The sequence below is a fragment of the Acartia tonsa genome, chromosome 3 (assembly GCF_053477335.1).
Source record: "Acartia tonsa isolate MP-2025a chromosome 3, ASM5347733v1, whole genome shotgun sequence".
Classification (NCBI taxonomy): Eukaryota; Metazoa; Arthropoda; class Copepoda; order Calanoida; family Acartiidae; genus Acartia; species Acartia tonsa.
The window spans coordinates 60,165,419-60,184,353 of record NC_137262.1 but is presented as its reverse complement, the minus strand read 5'-3'; the positions used below and the strand labels follow the sequence as shown (position 1 = coordinate 60,184,353).

General features: G+C 31.4%; 2 long non-coding RNA genes across 2 annotated transcripts; both read left to right on the top strand.

Moving 5' to 3' along the window:
- The first annotated feature begins 584 nt into the window (after positions 1-584).
- LOC145315331 (uncharacterized) lies at positions 585-4,321 on the top strand. Its single transcript, XR_013878043.1, has 3 exons — positions 585-631; positions 2,869-2,924; positions 4,265-4,321. It is a non-coding gene; the product is annotated as an uncharacterized LOC145315331 (long non-coding RNA).
- Positions 4,322-6,206: 1,885 nt separating this feature from the next.
- LOC145314984 (uncharacterized) lies at positions 6,207-14,231 on the top strand. The gene is made up of 2 exons (XR_013877900.1): positions 6,207-6,315; positions 14,117-14,231. It is a non-coding gene; the product is annotated as an uncharacterized LOC145314984 (long non-coding RNA).
- The last annotated feature ends 4,704 nt before the right edge of the window (positions 14,232-18,935 follow it).

Here is an 18,935-nt window from a genome sequence, read left to right as displayed (position 1 = left end):
TTACAAATTACTTATAACAAAAACATAAACATTATATGATGTGATCAATTTTGTATTATATCCAGGGTGATAAAGTGATAAGACAATGGCCGATAAATTGATGTACATCTCTAATTATGACACACAAAATTTCCCCTTCTTTAGCTCAACTTAAAGATCCAACAATAAAATTCAATAAGTTTTGGGAACTAGTGTAATAAACACCCCATTGTCCCCTCTCTCTCTGATTATATCCCAGTATTGCATAAAGTAATGAAATATATTTACACAAAATGAATTTCTAAAATAATTGTATGATTATTTGGCTTATGTTAACGATTAATTCAACCCATAATTAATTAATAAAGTGCTCTTATATTGAAATTAATTGAAAATAAGGAAGTGTGAGTGTTCGTGTGCTCGCTAGGTACTGTGAGGTAAAGCACCGAAACATTATTTGCTCGTTACAAATTAAAATATAGTTTTAATTCAGTACAAATTTAAACTTTCAACTGTTCATTTGTTCAATTTTTAGATATATAAATTTAAAAACTTAACTTATTAATTAAACCTTTAGTTCATTTTTAAAAAGTAGAATTGATTTAACAGGCTTTATCGCGAAGTATATACAACAAGAACATATATTTTCCAGGTAAGAAAACTTTTCTATATTCTTAAATTAATATATTGTATAGTAAACTAACAATAGTGCCTATATAAAATGACTTTATTTTATATTAGTCCATTATTCTAATATGACGTAATGCGGTATATTTCGTCCAACAAATTTTAATGTAGTGCCTATAATAAAAGGGGATAGGGTGCTTGCTTACAAGTGAAGACCGGAGCACCGAAACCCCCCCCCCCCCGCTTAGTTTTGACAAAAATCAAAAAAAAGGGGGGGGTAGTTTTTTAACCCCCCGCTTAGTTTTGACAAAAATCAAAAATAAGGGGGGGGGTAGTTTTTAACCCCCCCCCTTAATTTTGAAGAAAATCAAAAATAAGGGGGGGGTAGTTTTTTCACTGTACAACACGCCAGAAAGTTGAGTGAGGTAAATCAAGTAAATCCAGTATACCAGAGGGGAAACCTTATTACAGGGATATTCATGTTTTGGGGCATAATTTCCTTATTTATTGACTGATTTTAGTAAAAGGTTTTTATTTTGCGCAAAATTAAAACCTTTTACTAAGCAAAACTAAGCGGGGGGGGGGGGGGGGGGGGGTTTCGGTGCTCCAGTCTACCACATGTAAGCAAGTACCGGGGATAGATTTAAAAACTTTTAGCCGAAAAATGCCGAATGACATTATATTAGAATAATGAAATCTATTAATATGATAAGCACTATAATGTCTGTCATGAAGTAAAATACAATGAACATAAATATTAGTTCACTATTATTTTCGTAAACATTTTTGTTCATATAAAATATTATTTAAAAAAAGAAAATTCGTTGTCATCCCTTTCAATTTTGTGGTTGAGGTTGCAAAACTATGTTTATGTCTTGTAAACATGGGTCCTGTAACATTATATCTAACAACAATATTTTATCACTATGTTTATTGTTTATGTCTTATAAACATGTGTCTTGCTTCATTTTATCTAACAATATTACAATTCTTATTCTTAACAACAGAAAAAAATACGTTTATTCATAAAATGGACGCGCACCAACTATTTTATTCCCCAACAAGGACAAAAATCAACACATGAGGCTCCGAATATTTTCGTTTATTGGCATAAACATCAACAGGGTATGGTTATTTACATACATTTTTTCACAAAAAAATTAGCAGTATCTTCGTGCATTGTCAAAAAATAAGAATTTAATAAAAACCTCAGATTATTTTGAGTAATACTTCAGAATAATTATAATAATTTTTTGATTCCAACTTATAGTTCTTTAAAAATAAATTCATTTAAAAGTAGAAACATTAATTTCAATTAGAGATATTGATAATCAGATAACCAAATATTTAGTACAATTATAGTACATGTCTAATAGTTTTAAGAAAATTTGTTTTCTACTTTATAAAAATCAAGACTCGGCTTCCGTAATATTAACTTTGGCTTGTTGATATGCAAAGATGGGGATGAAAAGGGGGATCGTTAGTTTAGCCCGCTTCTTTTTTCACTTTATTCCAAAACATAAAAATCTGGTATAATAATCCAATGATTTAAGTAATAATATATCTATAATAAATGCGGTTGATAAGCCCTTATAAAAATGTGTATGTAATATCAGGGATCTAAAAGGATAAGACAATGGCCAATAAATTGATTTACATCCCCAATGATTATACACAAAATTACCCCTTCCGTAGATTACAACTATAAGAAAACTTTATCAAAACTTTGGGGACTAGTGTAATGAACAGCCCAATATCCCCTTCCTCCCAGATGTAATAGTATAACAAACAATTCTATAACTGTATAAATATTTTACAATCTCATAATATACTCAATGTCATGTCAGACTAAGGAACTCAAATTTATTTTTCATTTTTTTTCCTGTAAAGAATATATTTGATATTTAAGACTCCTATTAGTAGGAGAACCTTAAATACTTTTTGGACCATGGAAAGAAGACTAACTAACGGGTTTCGTCGTATTTTCACAGTAGATTTTTTCATTTTTCTAGCCCCAGCATGGGGCTCTAATTCTACGGAGCCAATTTCCTAACCATGCAGGGCAATTATTACCATTTACCTAAAATAACTTATCAAAAGCTACTGTAAAAATATGACGAAATCGCTTCTTTTTTTAAAATATGCAAGGACGTCCAAGGGGGGGGAGGTGTGTTTACCTCCTTACCCCCTCCTCTAACAAAATAAAAAAGCTTAGACGGCATTGAACATGTTTATTGTATTTACTATGTTATTATTATTTAGGTTTATCAACAGATATATTAACAATAACACCTGGGAGAGAATGTACACGAGTACAGGTAATAAGAACTTTGGGTACTTATTTAGGTTTATCAACAGATATAGTAACAATAACACCTGGCAGGGAATGTACTAGAGTACAGGTACTTGGGCACTTATTTAGGTTTATCAACAGATATATTAACAACTTATTATCAAACTATCCATCTTTTATTCTATAAAATGTTATCTATCTATCTAGGTAGCTTAAAAAACAAGAAAATAAGTAAGATCATTCATGTTATTGGCTTGCCTAGTGGGAACTCTTATTGTCCTTATCTATATATCTCCCAATTTATGTATCTATATGTTTTCTAGCTATTTTCTATCTATCTAGGTAGCACAAATGACAACCAAAGAATCAGGATCAAACGTCCTATTGGCTTGTCTAATGGGAACCCTAACATTGTCTTTATCTATCTATCCATCTATCTGCCTATCTATCTATGCATGTATCTATCTATCTACAGGGTGTCCCTCGTAAACTGGTTTTTTTGAAACGCTTATTACTCCCTTAATATTTGAGCTATCTTAGTAAAATAAAAAGTATTTGGCAGCCTACTACTGACCATTTTATGGGGTAATGATAAAAAATCCACAAAGTAAACAGGAAAAAATCTACGATGTATTACATAAGAGGTTCATTTTATTGAATTTAGACTAACCCACAAGAAAATATTTGCTTTGTGAACTTTAAGATTAGTTAGGGTCCAAACAGCTGGTCGTTCAGACTTTCTAAGCACAAAAATAGAACAGGCTTGACATGTCATACCAGAAATTCTAAATATTCAAGAATCTGAAGTGTAATATAAGTGAACAATATGTAGAAATAGCCATAATATTGATCTTCTTTGTTAATTTTTCATGTGAGCTCGCTTCAAATGCACACAAGAACCTGAAATATACCAGATTTTTTTATTTGACTACAATGCCAGTTCTTATAATGTCTGGAGTAAGTCCTTGTGATCCACCGTTTGACGACCAGCTGCTTTAAAAGTTAACTAAGGCATATTTTTCTTGTGAATTAGTCTTATATTCACTAAAATCAGCCTGTTATGTATTACCTTGTAGATCTGTTATTTTTGCGGATTTTTCATCACTATATCATTAAATGGTCAGTAGTAGGCTGCCAAATACTTTTTATTTTACTAAGATAGCTCAAATATTAAGGGAGGAATAAGCGTTTCAAAAAAACCAGTTTACGAGGGACACCCTGTAGATAGCACAAATGACAACGGAAATGACAATAATTCCAACGTCCTATTGGCTTGTCTAATGGGAACCTTAACTGTCTTTGTCTATCTATATTTATCCCAATTTATGTATCAATCTGTTTTCTAGCTATTTTCTATCTATCTAGGTAGCACAAATGACAACCGAAGAATCAGGGTCTAACGTCCTATTGGGTTGCCTAATGGGATGCCTTATTGTACTTATTTATGTTTACTTCATGTCTATTTATCTTTTTCATTTGTCTATTCTTCGTCTATCTAACTTGGTAGCACAAATGACAACCGTAGAATCCAGATCTGTTTAATGTAACCCTAACTTCCTTATCTATCTTTCCATCTATCTGCCTATCTATCTATGTATGTATCTATCTATTTAGGTAGCACAAATGACAACCGCAGAATCCGCTTTAACGTCCTATTGGCTTGTCTAATGGGAACCTTAACTGTCTTTATATATCTCCCAATTTATGTATCTATCAGTTTTCTAGCTATTTTCTATCTATCTAGGTAGCACAAATGACTACTGAAGAATGTTCTATTGGCTTGTCTAATGGGAACCTTAACTGTCTTTATATATCTATATATCTCCCAATTTATGTATCTATCAGTTTTCTAACTATTTTCTATCTATCTAGGTAGCACAAATGACTACTGAAGAATGTTCTATTGGCTTGTCTAATGGGAACCTTAACTGTTTTTATATATCTATATATCTCCCAATTTATATATCTATCTGTTTTCTAGCTATTTTCTATCTATCTAGGTAGCACAAATGACTTCTGAAGAATGTTCTATTGGCTTGTCTAATAGGAACCTTAACTGTCTTTATATATATATATATCTCCCAATTTATATATCTATCTGTTTTCTAGCTATTTTCTATCTATCTAGGTAGCACAAATGACTTCTGAAGAATGTTCTATTGGCTTGTCTAATAGGAACCTTAACTGTCTTTATATATATATATTAGACTATAAAAGTTGGAAAGATTTTTAATCAATATAATAGATTTGAAATCTGCATAAAATTTTAAGGATTTAAGTTTTTTATATAATTCTTTATTTAAAGGCGCAAATACAAATTAAGTTAAATAATTTTGAGATCTGTGATTGGTGGATTGAAAACTATCTGCGTCCTGATTGGAGAAGCTTAAGTGACGTACATCATTCAACCAATTAGAGCGTAGGTAGTTTCCAATCCAGCTATCCTATTGGTCAAAATTTATTAACTTAAATCGTATTTGCGCCTTTAAATAAAGAATTATATAAAAAACGAATTTTATAAAAAATCCTTAAAATTTTATGCAGATTTCAAATCTATTATATTGATTAAAAATCCTTAAAACTTTTATAGTCTAATATATATATCTCCCAATTTATATATCTATCTGTTTTCTAGCTATTTTCTATCTATCTAGGTAGCACAAATGACTTCTGAAGAATGTTCTATTGGCTTGTCTAATAGGAACCTTAACTGTTTTTATATATCTATATATCTCCCAATTTATATATCTATCTATTTTCTAGCTATTTTCTATCTATCTAGGTAGCACAAATGACTACTGAAGAATGTTCTATTGGCTTGTCTAATGGGAACCTTAACTGTTTTTATATATCTATATATCTCCCAATTTATATATCTATCTGTTTTATTTATCTAGCTATTTTCTATCTATCTAGGTAGCACAAATGACAACCGAAGAATCCGGATCCAAAGTCTAATGTTTTGTCTAATGAGAACCTAACTGTCCTTATATATTTATCCATCTATTTGCCAATCTATATATTATATCTAGGTAGCACAAATGACAACCGAAGAATCCGGATCCAATGTTCTGTTGGCTTGTCTAATGGGAACCCTAAATGTTCTTATCTACCTAACTATCCATCTAACTGTCTATCTATCTATGTATGTATCTATCTATTTAGGTAGCACAAATGACAACCGCAGAATCCGCTTTAACGTCCTATTGGCTTAACTAATGGGAACCTTAACTGTCTTTATATATCTATATATCTCCCAATTTATGTATCTATCTGTTTTCTAGCTATTTTCTATCTATCTAGGTAGCACAAATGACAACAGAAGAATCCGGATCTAACGTCCTGTTAGCTTGTCTAATGGGAACCTTAACAGTAATTCTCCTACTTCTGCTAATTTCATTCACAATCATCTGTAGGTAAGTGATTACAAATTGTTTTTAACTTATAAGTCATGCAAAGTGTCTTTAAAAAAGGCAATAGCCAATGATAAGCTATATTTATTAAGTTTAAAGCTGTTTTATCCTATCCTTATAATGTAATCTGTCCTTATAATAAAGTAACATGATGTCTCTCTATTTGTCTGTCTGTGTGTTTGTCTATATGTTTGTACTGAAGAATCTCGCTAACTGCTGAACTGATATGGTTCTCCTTTACATGGTAGGTCCTGGAAAGGTTTATAACTATTTTAGGGGGCGGTACCACCACCCTCTCAAGAGAAATCGCCTGTAGAAATTAAATAACCCCCACTCAACAAAAAATATATTTTTAAATAAAATTTAAATTCGGGATCGTTTTGTTATTTCTTACTTGGATTAGGGACAAGATTTTTGCATTTTTAAATATAAGATATTTGTTTTTATATTTTCCTATTTTGAAGAGTAATGTTCTATTTATTTTGTATAAACTCCAATTAGTGATTAGCATCTGCTTTGGTCATTGTAATTAACAAATAGTTTGATCACTTATAGAGTTTAGATTATGCAGGGTGGAAGGAGACATTGAGCTGTTTATTAAACCAGTCCCTAATTTTTTTACAATAACGTTTTCCTATTCGTTAGCTAACAACTTTTGGGATTTCATTGAATTTTGATTGGTTGATTCATTAAGTTGAGTGTCAAACGTTTGAGCTACTAATTGTTATCTACAAAAAGGGTAATTTTGTGCATCATAAATGGGGATGTACATCAAATTATTAGCTATTGTCTTAGCCCTTTAGATCCCCGTAGATTATGTCATTAAAGTGATATATACTATACTTCTTATAACAACTTAACGATCTATTATTTATATTAATTAAATATTTTGTTTATTTATGATATTACATATCTACTATTGTACTTTATATTCTATGCAGAAATATAATTATACTTGACCATAGATAAATATATAGATAGATATATGTGTAGAATATTTGTAAAAAGATTCTTATAAAAATAAGGCATAGCATTTGAATCATTGCTTTGATTTGTTAATGTTTCTTATATATTAAATGGTTTCTTTAATTATTTATATTCGTTTGTCCCTCTGTCCTTATATAAAAGTAGTAGAAAGTTTGTCTGTACCTTCGTATAGGTCCAAAGTCCATTCTATTTTGAGGGAGAGGGCACCTCCACTCTCAAAAAAAAGAAATAACCCCAATATTTAGTAAATAGGTACATATTTTGATATTACTTTTTTTAGGATTTTTAGTAGTGGATAGATAGATATTGTGTATTGTAATTCTTAATATAATTATATATTTTGTTATTCAATGCATGAAAGCCTTCTCATTATTGTTATTGTGCCTTAGACTCGCCCAACAAAACACTATAAAAAGTTTTTAATTTTTTTTACATTTTGTTAGATATTTCTACTTTTAAAAGCATGGCTCCAAGCTTTTTGTAGTGCCTATAAAAATGACGTCATACTGGCCTACCAATGATCAATTAAAATGTATACTGGCCTGCCAGTGGTAATTTGGGCTGTGTATTGGTCTATCATTGGATATTTGTATTGTATGACGTCATTTTTGAATAAGCATTTTGAAAAGCTCCGCAAGGCTCAGCCCGACCCTTCGTAACGGATAGCTCTTGTCATTAATTTAGACATGTTAGAATTAAAAATTGACATGGTGATAGACAGTTAGGAACAATTTAAAAAACCTAAGAATTCTTCATTACAAAAAAAATACATGGGTCAATATAAACCCTGCGTATTTTAAATAGTATAACTATTTATCTAATTAATAGGGGAAAAAATGATTTCTATGACAATAAAGCACTATGCTATTAGCAAGTATATCCGTTAATGTGTTTCAATGTTCGTTTGTCTATCTGATATTGTGTTGAGCTTTGCTTTTTTTAAAAGACACTTTTTAGAGTTAGTTGTGTAATATTATTAAGAATTGAATGAACTTATTCCGGGCAAACTATGAATACATAATATAATAATACAGTTATTATGATCAGGTTTTATACCATAATATTAATATTGTAGCTACTCTATACTAAACTCTTTATTCCGGGCAAACTATGAATACATAATATAATAATACAGATATTAAGATCAGGTTTTATACTATAATATTAATAGTGGAGCTACTCTATACTAAACTCTTTATTCCGGGCAAACTATAAATACATAATGTAATAATACAGATATTAGGATCAGGTTTTATACCATAATATTAGTAGTGGAGCTACTCTATACTAAACTCTTTATTCCGGGCAAACTATGAATACATAATATAATAATACAGATATTAAGATCAGGTTTTATACTATAATATTAGTAGTGGAGCTACTCTATACTAAACTCTTTATTCCGGGCAAACTATGAATACATAATATAATAATACAGATATTAAGATCAGGTTTTATACTATAATATTAGTAGTGGAGCTACTCTATACTAAACTCTTTATTCCGGGCAAACTATGAATACATAATATAATAATACAGATGTTATGATCAGGTTTTATACCATAATATTAGTAGTGGAGCTACTCTATACTAAACTCTTTATTTCGGGCAAACTATGAATACATAATATAATAATACAGATATTATGATCAGGTTTTATACTATTTATAATATTAATAGGGTAGCTACACAGAGAGAGAGCGGACAATAGGCTTTTTATTACAATAGTCCCCAAAGTTTTTATATTTACGCTTTCTTATTCGTGTGTTTATAAAATTTGGGAACTTTTTTTATGAATTTTGATTGCTTGGTTTATATTAAGTTGCGTTTCGAAACTTTTCAACCACTAATTGTAATCTATAGAAAGGGCAATTGTCTTATCCCTTTAGATCTTTGGTAGCTACAATAAAATAATACAATTATTTTATGTAATACCATATGAAACTATGGCTAATATATTTTCTTTAAAACTATAACTTCTTTAAGTAATAAGAATAGTTATACAATATATTCCAGGAAAAGACATAATGTCCCTTCAGGACGGCAAAATAAATATTTGCTTTTTTTCTACTGTATTATAGTTTACTATTATATTTCATTTTACTATTTTTCTCATATGTCTATATGTCTCATCTGTCTATATCAAGGGATCTTAAGGAAAAGACAAAGGCCAATAAATTAATGTACATCCCCAAAGATGATTCACAAATTACCACTTCTGTAGATTAAGATTAGAGGTTTTAACGTTTGGACCAAAAGTCCCAAAAGTTGTTAGGCCAACGAATAGGAAAACGCTTTAATAAAACTTTGGGGACTAGTGTAATAAACAGCCCAATGTCCCCTCCCTCCCTGCTTTATAGCACTCGAATTCCATTAAGTCTATATATAAGTTTAATGTCATATTTATTTGATTATAAGTCAAGTGTCATAAGGACAATAGGAAACTTCCTACAACTACTTATACAGACACAATAAAAGCTTCATTTAAGTACTTTATATCGGGGATCTAAAGGGATAAGACAATGACCGATAAATTTATGTACATCCCAATAATGTTTTACAAATTTTTAGTAGATAACGGATAGTAGTTAAACGTTTGTTAACTTAACTTAAAGAAACAACCAATCAAAAATGAATAAGTCCCTGAAGTTATGATATAACTTTGGTAACTAGTGTAATAAATAGCCCATTGTCCACTCTCACTCTGGTAAATTCATATTGAAATAAATGTACATTAAGCATAAGTACCCGAATCTTGTTGTTTTTCAAGTTATATTAAAAAGTAAAACTATTTCAAATAGAGAAAACTTTATTTAAAGCAATGGTTTAGAGATTCATTTATGAATCTTCACACAAGGTTAAATTGCGATAAAAGTTATCTGTTACATATTAAAAGGCCATGTGAAGCCAACGAATGAGAAAACGTTATTTTATAACTTTGAGGTCCAGTGTAAATGACAGCCCAGTGTCCCCTCTCTCTTTCTCTCTGAATACAATTTCTCTCACAACATATTGATGTAATAATAACATTAAAGATTCTGTCAAATGCTATTCTCAGGTCAAACTGTAGTTAATTACAATAATAATAGGAGGGGAATTTTCCAGGGAAGGAGGGGACATTTTACTGTAAATTATACTAGTACCCAAAGTTTTATAAGAATGCTCTCTATTTGACTTTTGGGGATTTTAAAAATCTTTATTTGGCAGCACAAAAACCAGTTTTCAAACTGTTCCATCATTAATTTTCATTTACAGAAAATATAATTTTGGGGGAAATAACAAATTTATCTCTGTCTTATCCCCGAAGATCCCTGATAATTTTACATTGCTAATGATCTTATCCAATCAACCAAAACAATTTACGTTTAAGAACATTAATAAGACATTGTGGATAAGTAACTTTCTTATTGTGAGTAGCGCGACTACTTTATTATGAAAGACAATCCAATAACAGGATGTTTGTATGTCTATTTGGCCAGCATAATTAATCGTTTATTCTATTGCATTATTAAGAGAAGCTTAGTATTGGTATTATGCAGGTTTTAGGTATTTAGGGAAGGAATGGCTCCTTTAAACATATATAATTTTGTGTAAAATCCAGCACCCCCGAAAAATAAAAAATATATTTATTTTACACAAATAAGAAACTAACTGAAGCAAAGTTTCTATCTATAATACACAGTGGGATCTTTTGAAAAAAATCGGGACATCCAAAAAATTTAAAATCGACTTTTATCTATCCTAGGAATTAATAATGGCTGTAAGTAGACAGCTAGAAAAGAAATTTTTAAAAAATATTCATTTTTTGCGGATTTATGCCATTTTTAAAAAAGGTAGTGAAAAATTTCTTTTCAGTTTTGATGATTTTCCAGATTTTTTTACACAATTTTTTCAAAGCATCAAAAAATACATTTATGTTCATCTTATGAAAATAATTTTTGATTGAGGTACTTTTCAGATACCTGTACCAATGTCTAATTAAAGAAAAATTTTAAAAAAATATTTTTTTGGTGGTGTAAATTGACATTTTGTGAGAAAATTTCAACAAAAATATTAAGATTTTTAACCCCAAAAAATCAGTTTTCTCCATTTTACACAAAAACGGACAGGAGGCCCCGGGTTTTGCAATAATAATATCAATATACAACATGTATTGTGTATTAAACAGTTTTCACAACCTGGGGCCTCTTGTCCGTTTTTGAGTAATTGAGCATTTTACATTGCATGGTTTGAACAATTTCGTTCTTGTTAATTTCAAATTTTCCCCCGTTAGAGGGGGAAGGAGTCATTTTAGAGCCCAAAGTCATCTCTGCAATGTTTTCTAACTTTTTGAGGCGGAACTTTCTTTACTGCATTATTTGCCTCCGGCCAACCGTTACGCCGTTATTTGCCGCCGTTGGCGAGATTTTTAACGATTTTTGCCGTTCTCGCGGTTTTAATGGACATTTAAGGGTTAAAGGAGTCGTTCAATAAAAATGACTTATAAATACTTTTATTTTAGCAATTAAATTTGCTAAATTTCATGTGTTCTAAAAAAATTTGTATTTCCAACTGGTTTTGGTCCAGCAGAAATTCAAATTTGCGAATTAATTATAATATTGCAAAAACATTATATACGCATCAGAGAGAGAGAGAGAATTATACGTTTGAGAGAGAATATAATATTAGTAATTATGTTTATATTCTTATACAAACTTTAAATGAAGATAGCTAGACTTAGAATAAAGGTATTAACACAAAATCAAAAGTGTTTTGAAAATTATGTTATTGTTGTTTATATCTGTAAAAAAACATTTGAAAACATGCCTTATAAGTGTCCTATTTTACTTATACTGGACCTACCTAAAAATGCCGGGACTCGAACTGGGTGCACCTGACGCTATATTCATGTTCACAAACATTGTTAGCATTGAAGAAATATTTACATAGACGTTGATTTTGTTAAAATATTCCTATCCTAACTAAAGTTATGAAGTTTTATAGATTTTTTAAAAATAGGGTAGCTTCGCTCCTCCAAAACAGCAAGACGTACATACCAAATGCACATTAGAAGTTAACAGGAGCAAAATTTATGTTATTTTTGAGTTAAAGCAAAAGAAATTACATCATTTCGTCAAATACAAGCTTTTTTATTGATGTTTACTTTTGTCTACCCTTAATGTCCCGTTTTTTGGCAAAAGATCCCACTGTGTAATACAAAGTAGAATGATGTCTGTCCGTCCGTCTGTCTGTCTGTCCGTCTGTCCGTCCCTTAAGATCTCGGTAACCACTGAACCGATTGGATTCTACTCTTCAGGGAATATACCTACTGGTCCTGTGGTGGTTTTAGGCTATTTTCTTGGGGGTGGGACACCCCCAACCCCCCAAAAAACCAAAAAAATTCCCCCCCCCCCAATTTTTTTTTGCTTAAGATTTCCTTTGTCCTTTTACGAATTTCGCCAAAATTTTTTTTTGATCACCTCTTGGGTCAAAGCCCCTAGAGGCTAGGGGCGAAGACGCTAGTTACAATAAAACAAGGATGACAAAAAATCTTGTTGGAAAACGATCAGAGAGATTATAAAGCAGATGTTCAGTAGTCATAAATAAAGAACAAATATATTGTTAAGAAATCACAAAAGTAAAACCTTTTTAATGTATTTTTATATGTTATGTCACATTTTCCCCATAACATTACGGACAGACTGACAAAGCAAATTATAGAGTAGTCTCACTACAAAAAGAAGTATATATTGTGTTATCAAAAAGGTCAGAAAGGCGGATACTTTATACAGCATAATAGATAAAACCCATGAATAACCCTTCAATCATTACTGCATGGTAAGGAACAGATTTTCATAAAAGCAAAGGGGGAGTTGACATTGGGCTGTTTACTAGTCCCCAAAGTATTACTGTTTTTTTTTATTTGGGGAGGTAATCACCACTTTACCCCCCTCCCCATTGGACTTCATGGGGGGGGGGGGTCATTCTTTTCTAGGAAAGACTTCTCTTAAGAGAGTGGTGGTACCCTTTCCCAAAATAGTTTTAAACTTTCCTAGGACTTATGAGTAGCTATCCTGTAAAGGAGAACCATATCAGTTCAGTGGTTAGCGAGATCCATTAATAGAATGATGATGATCTTTTCTTAATCTTATTCAATTTTTTTTCTCGATAACTTTCTATTTCCTTTCCTCAATATAATGTATAATAACCAGGGATCGAAAGGATTAATCTTGCCCAATTATAATAAACAGTATCAACCCTTCTGTATCAAAATCATAGGTTTCAAAGAGTTTGAGCTAACGAATAAGTAATGTGGTTGTGAAACAATGTGTACCCGTGTAAATTACAGTTCAATGTTACCTCCCACTCTGATATTAACCTACAATATGTACAATATTATGCTTAATAAACTATAAAGATACTTTTTTATTGACTGCACTCTAATATATAGGCATTTTGTTCGAGGGGGGTGGTAAGGTCCAGACAAATGGCTTAAAACTATTTCCTGACCTATATAAAGCTAACCAAAAAAAAACTTTCTACTTTATATACCAGAATAAGTGTTTGCGTCCACAGATTTCAGTGGCCCAAATAGCCTAAAAACATCCTATGACCCATTGAAAAGCTGCCCTTGAATAGCGAAATTAATTGTTTCAGCAGTTAGCGCGATCTTAACAGACAGTTTGAAAACATTACTACTTGTAACAGGATAATAACAGAGTCTTTTCTTAATGTCCTGATATGGCTTTAGACTATTTTTCTGCACCTCCATAATATCCCTTTGAATAGAGAAATATTAGGAGCGCATCCGCTTAAATCTCAAATTTTCTTTTTTTAGACGAAAGTTGCACTCCCGGAGGAAGGATCATTGTGTAATACGAAGACACGTGCACGCCCCCAACTCTGATGCTCTCAGTCTTGGCTCTGATGCTAGGAAAGGATACTTCAATTAAATATTAAAGTAAAAGACTAAAGTATAAGTAAACCTCTCCATCCAGGGCAAGGACACTGTCATGAGTTTGTATTGGGTCTCTGAAATCAGCTAATAGCGTCGGAAATATAAATAAAGACGATTACCTACAAGAGAACAACAAGCAATATGCTATCAGACAAAAAGGGTCCCTGCCACTTGGGGCATGTATTCTTACATTTATGGACTATACATAAACATTTATTTATTAAATTATTAGGAGTGGCGTGGCGACTCTGTAACTAGGCTTTACCGTATCTTTATCCGTCACTACGCTCAGAAAATTGATATATTAGTCAATGGAAAAAAAAGCTATCTAACGTAAAAGATTTGGCTTTCACTAAAACATTTTTTTCTAACCCCCCTAACAGATTTTTATTACCTCTGGGGGCATTATTCTTTCAGGAACTATCCCTCTGGGGCTTTTTTAACCTTTACTTAACCTCTTCGCAAGTTAGCAAAAAATATTTATTTTTAAAAGATGATCTTAAATCATAAGCGATATAAATACCAAAAAATTATATTCTATGATTTGTTTTATTTTATTTTCTGCATATTTTTTAGCCATTTGCGAGATCATACCGGATATACATAGACATGTAGCTGGATTGAAAACTAATTCTAAGTATCTTGGTTGCTAGGAGTTCTGACGGAGGTCGGGAAGGAGGTAGCAGCTCCGAGAGTGCGGCACAAAAGATTCCGCTATTCCATGTTAACTCTTATAGTCCCCTGTCTCCGGAGATGCCAGATTGGGGTGAGTATTTAAATTCAGGGATCTAAAGGGATACGTAATGGCCAATAAATTGATGTATATCCCCAATGATGGCTCACAAAATTACGGTAGTTGCTCCGAGAGTGCAGCACAAAAGATTCCGCTATTCCATGTTAACTCTTATAGTCCCCTGTCTCCGGAGATGCCAGATTGGGGTGAGTATTTGAATGTAGACATCTAACGGGATAAGACAATGGCCGATAAATTGATATGTATTCCGTTATTCCATGCCAACTCATATAGTCCGCTGTCGCCGGAGATGCCAGATTGGGGTAGGTTTTGAAAAACAATAATGGCCAATATTTATTTCAGGGATTTTCGTTTCGAACCATTAAGCTACCCATAAGTGTCCCTTCCAAGTATCTCTTATGATCAATATGTCATTGTCAAATATTAATGAGGCTCTACATAATAAAAATGCATTTATTACAGCTTAAATAAAAACCTTTTTTTACTAAATATTTATCTAAATACGTAGAGATTCAGAAATTTTTAACACATACTTAATCTACTATTAGATAGTTGTGATAAACAAAATTTTCTTCTAAAGATTAACTATAATTCTTGAACCAACGAATTAAGATTTATAAAAATCTTCCAAAAGTTTTTAGCCGATAAAAGAATGAGGAATTGTATTCATAAAACTTTGGGTACCAGTTTAGAAATACACCATTACTACGCCAATTTTATAAATACACCATTACTACGCCATTCAAAATTAATCAACAAAATCCTTAAAAGGTTTAATAATTATTTTTAAGAAATCTATTTATCATTATCAAAATTACATCTGTACTTTGTACGTACATACGTAAATTAAAGACTAACAGATTAATATAGAAAACCTTTTGATGTCATATGAATTAGAGATTATTTTTTAATACAGAAGTCTTTTAACTATGGAATTTATCAAAAGAAAACACTTTTATAATAAATTTTATAATTTATTTTAAAAATATTTTTCTATTTAACTTTTTCATGAAGAATCTATATTTTTTATTCTTATATTTATTTCTGTTTAAACTATTTATACATATATTATGCATCAATAGATCATTTATAGCTTTTTAACTAGTTATTGGTCAGTTTTTTATTGTAGGGTGAATAAGCATAACACAAATTATTTAATTTGAAATAATAGCCCTAAATATAATATTACTGTTAGGGACATAAGTTAATGCAAAGAATCTTTTTTTTTAACATTTATTTCTAAATAATTACACTATGCTGAACAATTCACATAGTTTTAAATTACGATTTTGTATTAGTAAAATGTTGGTTTAAAATGATAAAACCTACAGAAAGGGGCTAATTTTGTGTATCATCATTGGGAATGTACATCAATTTGTCAGCCATTGACCTATCCCTTCAGATACCTATTGAATATTTAGATAAATTATTGAAACCTATAGATACTATGGATACAATATGTATTATCTCACATGAGCAAGGAGGGAGGGGACATTGGGCTGTTAATTACCCTAGTCCCCTAAGTTTTATAATAATATTTTCTAATTCGTTGGCTTAACAACTATGGAGACTTTTTTAATGTTTTTTTTAAGTTGAATGCCTAACATTTCACTAATTACAATCTACGGAAGGGGTAATTTTGTGTCTCATCATTGGGGATGTACATCAGTTTATGGGCCATTTTTTTACCCCTCTAGATACCTGGCATGATAGATTGACCCAGATATAAATGTGTATCTCTGAATACATGGATATTATTATTTGAAGGGCTTTCCAATTTGAATAACAATATAATTTTGATTGGTTGGTTCATTAAGTTGAGTGTTCAAATGTTTCAACCACTAATTGCAATTTACAGAAGGGGTAATTTTGTGTATCATCATTGGGGGATGTATCCATTTATGGGCCATTGTCTTATGCCTCTAGATACCTGGCATGATAGACCCAGATAGGAATGTGTTACAAGTATATCTATGAATACATGGGTATTATCATTTGAAGGGCTTTCCAATTTGAATAACAATATAATTTTGATTGGTTGGTTCATTAAATTGAGTGTCCAAACGTTTCAACCACTAATTGCAATCTACAGGAGGAGTAATTTTTGGGGATGTATCCATTTAAGGGCCATTGTCTTATCCCTTTAGATCCATGGCATGATGTATTGACCCAGATAGAAATGTGTTACAAGTAATGTTGAATACATGGATATTATCATTTGAAGGGCTTTCCAATTTGAATAACAATATTTGGTTCATGCCTCAATACATATCTTATTTGAATCCAAGAATATGCTGCCGTCCATTATTTACGCAGTTCAGCTCTGGCAGCTGATTTTTTTGTTTTTTTTTGTATTTTGCAAATTTTTCTGGTACTTGGATTTTCCAAAATTAGTGCGGTTCGAATGAGACTGCGGTGGCAGCTTTCAAGTATTACGGCTAGGACTACCTATCCTTGTCTATTATTATTTCTATTCTTGTATTTACATTGATAGAGTTTGATTTAAAAAGACCTTTAAGAATTTATATATTTGGCTGTCGAATAGGTGAAAGGTTCGAATTTCAGCCCAAAATTGCGTTCTGTGTCCTACTGCTGCTAAAGAGTGTGCAAAATATCAAAACATTTAGACATTTCTTATGCTTTAATTACTTTATACTTGTTTTAATGTTGTCTAATACTATAAAGGTAACGCAGACAAACAACAACGCTGTAGAGAATATTTTCTAATTATGAAAGTATAATATTACAGTTGATTGTTCTTTTTCTGAATGGGTTTAAATACCTGATTAGAATCCAGACAATTCACCTCAGGGAATTTATATGTTAGACAAAATGGTTATAGAACAATCATATTTATCTCCATGTTTTAAAACTTTTAAAAAAGCATTTCATGGTTTTAACCCTTAACTGTTGGCTACCCTTGGGATTTCTGTATCTTTCAGTGGGAAAAGGCAGGGAATGAGTGGACATTGGGCTGTTTAAACACTAGTCCCCAAGGTCTTAAAAAAACTTTTTCATATTCGGTGGCTTAATAACTTTGGGGACTTTTATTCTTGTAATAAATTTTTATTGGTTGGTTCATTTAGTTCAAAGTCTAAACGTTTCAACCACTAATCATATTCTACAGAAGGGGTAATTTTGTGTACCATCATTGTGGATGTATATCACTTTACGGCTCTGTCTTAGATCCCTGGGGGAAAGGGCTTATCATAAAGTTGAAATATTTTTGCTCTCTATCTGGGTGACCATGCAAGGAGGTTTGCTGGCGACCCGTCAACGCCAGAATGGTAATATTAAAAAAATCAAAATCCCACTTGTGTCTAAACCCCCTAATGACCCTAAGATGAAAATTCACAAGGCATTCTTCCCATCAACCTGAAACTCTAACCATCATAAGTGTCTTAACACTTCGTTGGGAATTCTCACCCTAATCTACCTAAATTAATCTTACCCAACCTATCAAGTTTTCGTTGTGGGGCTTTCTATTCTAAACATATGATGCTATATAAAAGAAGAAGTTAATAAGAATATTTTGAAGTCTCCAAGAATAAATAAGAACCAATTATTTAAGCAACAAATTAGACAATCCCAACTTCTCTAAGTATTGTCTAATTTGGGGTATTAAAATCCAGATAATAGGCTGTGAGATCCCTTTCAAAGATTTTCTCAATATTTGGGTTTATTCAAAACAGAGAAATTTTTTTATGTAGCAAAATTTAATTAAAATATGGATGAAAAAATCCATAAAAGCGAAGCTCTGATATGTCATGACAAACGGTAGGACTTTATTATAGAGATGCTTCGCTTTTAAATTGTACCTTGTTATAATAGAAATTGAGGTCCTAGGACAAAAGCAGGAGTCCCAAACATCGGAGTGAACAAACGCAAAAGTTGACCCTTAACCTAGCCTAACCTATTTTAAACCATGTTTTAGGTTTTTTAAAT